This window comes from Macaca fascicularis, chromosome 7 (genome assembly GCF_037993035.2).
Source record: "Macaca fascicularis isolate 582-1 chromosome 7, T2T-MFA8v1.1".
In the NCBI taxonomy this organism is placed as follows: domain Eukaryota; kingdom Metazoa; phylum Chordata; class Mammalia; order Primates; family Cercopithecidae; genus Macaca; species Macaca fascicularis.
The window spans coordinates 58,150,581-58,158,010 of NC_088381.1; the positions used below are offsets into that span (position 1 = coordinate 58,150,581).

The 7,430-nt window shown below is 41.4% G+C and overlaps 1 pseudogene; it reads left to right on the top strand.

Annotated features, from left to right (window-relative positions):
- The first annotated feature begins 6,526 nt into the window (after positions 1–6,526).
- Positions 6,527–7,056, top strand: LOC135971866 (large ribosomal subunit protein uL23 pseudogene; annotated as a pseudogene).
- The last annotated feature ends 374 nt before the right edge of the window (positions 7,057–7,430 follow it).

Consider the following 7,430-nt stretch of genomic DNA (forward strand, 5'->3'; position numbering starts at 1 on the left):
CAGAACTGTGAGATCAGGTTCTTTATCTGGGCATCCTCACTATAAGTACTGCTGTCATCATTATAGAGAAGAAGGTAGAGAAGAGAAGAAGAGAGTAAGCCTGCTGCAAAAACCATCACAGAAGACAAAAGCACATCCTTGGGCTAAGCAAGTGAGTTCTTCAGGGAAACTGAATCAATAGGAGAGACAGGGTGAGAGAGAGGAGGTTTATCATGGGAACAAGTTCACACAATCATGGAGGCTGTGAAGTACCATGATCTGCTGTCTGCAAGATGACAGAACCAAGAAAGCCCATGGTGTAATTTAGTCCAAGGGCCTGAACTAGGGGAGCCAATGGCGTCACTCTCAGTCTCAGGCCAAAGGCCTAGGAACTGGACAATAGTAGATGGGGTGGAGGGATTGTTGGTGGGAGAGAATCACTCTTTCTCTACCTTTTTGTTCTATCTGTGCCCTCAAGGGATTGGATGATGCCCTCCCACATTAATGAGGGTGAATCTCCTGCACTCAGTCTACTGATTCCAATGCAGTCTCTTCCAGAAACACCCTACCAGATACAGCCAAAAATAATGTTTTACCAACTACATGGGCATCCCCTAGCTCAGTCAAGTTGACATATGATATTAACTGTCACAGCAGGTACCAACATTGAGAAAGTTTATATAACCAGATCATTTGGATTGTAAAAGAGAGAGGGATGTGAGAGGGAGAAAACGTTCTTGAGGGTGGGCATGGGCTGTCTTCTTCATCTTTGTATTTTCTTCAGAAATTACCATATTTCTGGCTCTTAGTAAGTCTTGGTAGAGCTTTGCTGAACTCAATTGTAATAACATTGTTTTGTTCTTTTATTAATATAAAATTACTTTATCTCTGAGATATTAATTTTAAAGTATCTTAAATAGGTCCAGCACAGTGGCTCATGCCTGTAATCCTAGCACTTTGGGAGGCTGAGGCAGGTGGATCACTGAAGGTCGGGAGTTCGAGACCAGCCTGTCTAACATGGTGAAACCCTGTCTCTACTAAAAATACAAAAATTAGCTGGATGTGGTGGCATATGTCTGTAATTCCAGCTACTTGGGAGGCTGAGGCATGAGAATCACTTGAACCTGGGAGGTAGCGGTTGCAGTGAGCTGAGCTCACGCCACTGCACTCCAGCCTGGGTGACAGAGTGAGTCTGCCTCAAAAACAAACAAAAAACAAAACAAAACAAAACAAACAGTTAACAAAATGTAAGAAGAACAATTAAATTTTTAAAAGAAATATTTTTAAAAAAGAAAAAATAAAGTATCTTAGAATGGCTGGAAGAACATTTTCATTATTCGTGAGTACTTTCCTCCTTTTTTGTGTGTTTTGCATAAAAATGGCCTTTACTATTTTAATGTTAATTACAAAAATAGCACATGCTTAGAACTTACAGAATATATGCCTTCACAAGACACAACCATCAAACCAAAACAAATCTCCCATAATCTCACTAGCCAGTGATATGGTTTGGATTTGTGTCTCTGCCAAATCTCCTGTTGGAAGAGTAATGTAATCCCCAGTGTTGGAGGTGGGGCCTGGTGGGAGGTGTTTGGGTCATTGGGGCGGATCCCTCACGGCTTGGTGCTGTCCTTGCCATAGCAAGTGAGTGCCTGCAAGATCTGGTTCTTTAAAAGTGTGGCACCTTTCCCCATCTTTCTTGCTCCTGCTCCTGCCACAAGAGACAGCTTTCCCCTTCACCTTCCACCATGATTGGGAGCTTCCCAAGGCCTCCTCAGATGCAGACGATAGCACTACACTTCCTGTACAGCCTGCAGAACCATGAGCCAATTATACCACTCTCCTTATAAATCACCCAGTGTCAGGTATTTCTTTATAGCAATGCAAGAATGACCTAATAAAGCCAGTGATAAGTGTTTTTCAGGGCTTGAACTTTTAAAGTATATTTACATATTGTTGTATGTACTTTGTGATCTGTTTTCACTCAACATATTGTGGATATTTTCCTATCATAGTAAATACGGTTCTTCAATTTCCACTTTAATGGCACATATTACTCTGTTGTCTCAATATACTATTATTTACTTTAGTTTTTGGTGTTCTCAATTTTTCTTTTTTGGCTATGATAAAAAATGCTGTCATAAACATCCTAGTATTTAAAATCTATGTGAGAAATGAGTTATTTCCTTAACTTCCAATCTGAATTACTGGATTACCAGAAGGTATGTTGTTAAGCCTTTAGATATATATCGTCAAATTTCCTTCCAGAAAGTTACACCAATTAACACTCTTGCCAGAAAGTTGTATATGAGAGTGCCTGCACTCCAGCACCATGTCCAACAGAGTGCTAGTGGTCTTTATTCCTTTTCTTTTTTTTTTTTTTTTTTTTTTTTTTGAGACGGAGTCTGGCTCTGTCTCCCAGGCTGGAGTGCAGTGGCCGGATCTCAGCTCACTGCAAGCTCCGCCTCCCGGGTTTACGCCATTCTCCTGCCTCAGCCTCCCCAGTAGCTGGGACTACAGGCGCCCGCCACCTCACCCGGCTAGTTTTTTTTGTATTTTTTAGTAGAGACGGGGTTTCACCATGTTAGCCAGGATGGTCTCGATCTCCTGACCTCATGATCCACCCGTCTCGGCCTCCCAAAGTGCTGGGATTACAGGCTTGAGCCACCGCGCCCGGCTATTCCTTTTCAAAAGAAGATCTTTTAGTTTGGGTCAATCGAAGTGGGTAAAAAATATACTCGTTCACATTTGCTTTTTTAAAACTAATGACTTTAAGCATTTTTTCATATGCTCATTGGCCATCTGTACTCCTTTTTATAAAATGCTTGATCATTTATCCTGCCAATTTTTCTCCAGTGGGGTGTTTCACTTTAAAAAAAAAATGAATTTGTAGCAAATATTTTTGCCCAGTTTGTCAAAATCCTGAAGATTAAAAAATATGTAAATTTTATTATGAAAATTTTCAAACATATACACAAGTAGAGAACAGTGTATCAACCCCCTATATACCCATCTACCCATGATTCAACGATTATTAACTCATGGACAATCAGTCTTGTTTCTTGTCCATCTTCCTTCCTCACCCTCTCCTCACATTATTTGATTTGATTGATTATTCTTTTAAAGACAGGGTCTTTCTCTGTCGCCAAGGCTGGAGTGCAGTGGTGTGACCTCTGCTCCCTGCAACCCCTGCTTCCTGGACTCCAGCAATCCTCCCATCTCAGCCTTCCAAGTAGCCAGGACTACAGGCAAGCGCCACCATGCCTGGCTAACTTTAGTAATTTTGGTAGAGTCAAAGTTTGCCCATGTCGCCCAGGCTGGTCTGAAACTCCTGCGTTCAAGTGATCTGCCTGCCTCAGCTCCCCGAAGTGCTGGGATTACAGGCATGAGCCACAGCGCCAGGCAGATGATTTTTTTTTTTAAGCAAATCCCCGACACCATGTCATCTCACCTGTAAATACTTTAGTATAGAGAAGACTGAAAGTTTATGTTATAAAAAAATTTTTTTTTTTTAAACAAGGTCTCACTCTGTCACCCAGGCTGTAGTGCAATGGTACAAACATGGCTCACTGCAGCCTCCTGGGCTCAAGCGATTTTTCTGCCTTAGCCTCCTGAGTAGCTTAGACCATAGGTGTGCACCACCACAGCCAGTTACTTCTTAAAATTTATTTTTGTAAAGATGGAGTCTCACTATATTTGAACTTCTGGTCTCAAGTCATCCTCCCACCTTGGCCTTCCAAAGTGCTAGGATTATAGGCATGAGCCACCACACTCAGCCTATGGATTTTTATCTAATTTTCTTTTTTGGTTATCTCTTGGTTTCATTAAAAATAAATATTTGACTTTTTTCCATCAGAACTGATTTTTTCCAAATATGTAGCTAATTGAATATGTTAATGTATCCTCACTGGTTTGAAATATCAACTTCATCATATGTGAAATACTATACACTGCTAGGTCATGGTAGTTTCTCTTTCTGGTGTCATGCTGGTATTACTATTTTTTGGAACACGCATTTAATATTTGTTACTAAAAATTTCCAGGAATAACACTATAATCATTCATGTGTGTTGTGTTAATGTGCAACTATCCAAAATTCTTAAAAACCTCAAAATTGATACCATGATATTGTTCATCATCATCTTAAAATTAGATGTCCAAACTCAGCATGTAAGAGGCTGTTCCTTCCCACTTTCCATTTAGAAAATTACTTATTAAGTACAAATTTACTTATTACTTAAATCCAGTCTATTACATCTTTGCATATTTTTAAGTGTTTGGATATCACCGGAAATTTAATTCCAATCAAGTGACAAATGTGTTTTATGTTCCCATTATGTACTAGGATATGATGTTTGGTGCCGATTACACAGGGAAAAACAGGTGGACACCGATCCTATGAAGTACTTTACCGACTCGAAATTCTGTCATCAAGTTCAGGGACTCTGGACCCCCTGTTAAGAATCTATGAATAGGAGATTGGATGAGACTAGTCAGAAATGCAGGTTTGAGGGCATTATCATCCATGGAATGACCATGGTTATAGGAACTATGGAAACACGTTTCTGTGGGTGGTTGGTGTTTTCTTTCTTTCAATCTTTATCTCTGCAGTGCTTTCTCAGCAGTTTGTGGATCTCAGAGCTCTCCCTGGCTGGGTTCCAGTCACCTCATTTACAACACTTTGGATAAGGGCCTTCAGACTGAAAAAGATTCTGGGAAAAGATATTTTGCCTCCAAAAGTGTGTAGTTGAATGGCAGGCCTCTTACCCTAATTAATGCCAGCACAGAACTTCCAGCCTCAAAGTATCATTTGTCTTGTTTGAAAAATTATAAGCTTTTCATGTTTTCACATTTCAGATTTGTTACTTTACTGGTTGTCTCCTCAAAAAATTTTCCCATCTTTAGTCAGTCATACTTAAATACGGAGGAGCAAGCAGGATTTAGGCATACTGTTTCACTACTGATCAAGAAAGTACTCATTGTCCTTATTGAGAAAGCAGTTAAGAACAATGTAAAATCTCTGCTTCTGATTCCTGAATCAGTTAATGCTGCATTAGGTTACAGGTAACAAATAAACCAACTACAATGAGATAAAAAGACCTAGCTTTTTCACATAAGAAGCCTCGACAATTTAGGTGAGATCTGGGCAGCTATTAAACCATGAAGGAAATAGATTATCTTTCTGCACCACCATCTTCAGCTGTGAAATTTACCCTCATGCTTGCAAGATGGCTGCTGTTGCTCAAAAACAGTGTCTGCAACCCAGGCAGGAACAACATCAACAACAAAAAATGTGAAGGGAAACATTACAGCTGAACCTGGCTCTGTTAAAAGTCTCTCCAGAAGATCCCCCAATATTCTCCAGTTAGGGCCTATTGAACAGAATCCTTTCATGTGGCCATCCTGAAGGCAGGGGAGGTTGAGTGACTGTGTCTTAACTGGTTACAGTGTTACCAGAACAAAATTTGAGCTCTACTGGTAACAGATACGGAGAAAATGTCACAATTCCTTAGCCAGAGGACACAGCGTGATGCTGGCATTGGCTCTGGACCACTTTGTATCTTCTTCAAAGCCCATAACTCCAACAACACTGCCCAAACCAGAAGGAACAGGCTTGGTCTTTTGGATGTACTCACTAAATAATTCATTCATTCTTTGACATTTATTTTATTATTTTTGACATAAGGTCTTGATCTATCACCAAGGCTGAAGTACAGTGGCATGATGACACCTCTCTATAGCCTTGACCTCCTGGGCTCAAGTGATCCTCCCATCTCAGCCTCTGGAGTAGTTAAGACTACAGGAGTGCACCACCACGCCTGGCTAATTTCTTTTTGTATTTTTTATAGAGACGGGTTTTTGCCATGTTGCCCAGGCTGGTCTCAAACTCCTGAACTCGAGCAATCTGCTTGCCTCGGCCTCCCAAAGTGCTGGGATTACAGGTGGGAGCCCCTACACCTGGCCTCTCATTCTTTATTTTAGCAATTTAATTAACATTTACTGAGCATCTTCTCTATGCCAGTCATGGGGGAAACAATGATGAACAAAATAGACATGATCCCTGATTTCACTGAGTACCCAGTCCCAAATTTAAAAAAAAAAAATGTAAAATGGGGCAACATTACCTTAGATTCCATCAAGACAACCAGATTCTGTTTTTACACATGAGTATCCTCCTCTTATGGTCAAAAGTTTGTTCTACTTTTACAAATGAAAGTGGTCTTGAGCAACTCCATATCCAGCTGACTAGTGTGGAAGCCAAAATTCAGTGTGTAAAGGGCCAATATTAAGTAATAGAGATCAAGGTGTTTAGTTGTGTGGAATATTGTTTAGTTCATCAATACTGGCTGGCTTGGCAGGATATAGAGTTACTCTAAGAGGCAGGTCATACAATGCACTTGTTGAGGGCAGGAGGAGCTGTGCATTAGCCACCTTTACATTCCCAAGTCAACTCCGTGACTGACTCATGGTAAATACCTAGCAGAGTAAATATGTTTGCTGACCTGAACTCAAAGGTACACCTTTCTCTACTAAGATGATCAGAATGGCCTTTTCACAAGATGGCGCCGAAAGCGAAGAAGGAAGCTCCTGCCCCTCCTAAAGCCGAAGCCAAACCGAAGGCTTTAAAGGCCAAGAAGGCAGTGTTGAAAGGTGTCCACAGCCACAAAAAAAAGAAGATCCGCACCTCACCCACCTTCCGGCGGCCCAAGACACTGCGACTCCGGAGGCAGCCCAAATATCCTCGGAAGAGCGCCCCCAGGAGAAACAAGCTTGACCACTATGCTATCATCAAGTTTCCGCTGACTACTGAGTCTGCCATGAAGAAGATAGAAGACAACAACACACTTGTGTTCATTGTGGATGTTAAAGCCAACAAGCACCAGATTAAACAGGCTGTGAAGAAGCTCTATGACATTGATGTGGCCAAGGTCAACACCCTGATTCGGCCTGATGGAGAGAAAAAGGCGTATGTTCGACTGGCTCCTGATTACGACGCTTTGGATGTTGCCAACAAAATTGGGATCATCTAAACTGAGTCCAGCTGCCTAATTCTAAATATATATATATATATCTTTTAAGATGATCAGAATGACATAGAAATTTAAGGCAGAGGTCCCCAAAACCCGGGCCACGGACCTGTACTGGTCGGTGGCCTGTTAGGAACTGGGCCACACAGCAGGATGCCGGTAGCTGGTGGGTGAACATTACTGCTGAGTTCCGCCCCCTGTCAAATCAGTGGCAGCATTCCCTTCTCATAGGAGTGCAAACCCTATTGTGAACAGTGCATACGAGGGATCTAGACTGCACACTCCTTATGAGAATCTAAATAGGATTTTCACGGAAAAAAAATTGTCTTCCATGAAACCAGTCCCTGGTGCCAAAATGGTTGGGGACCGCTGCTTTAAGGTCAAAGTGGACAGCTGGTAATCCCCAATCTTCACATTTTATAG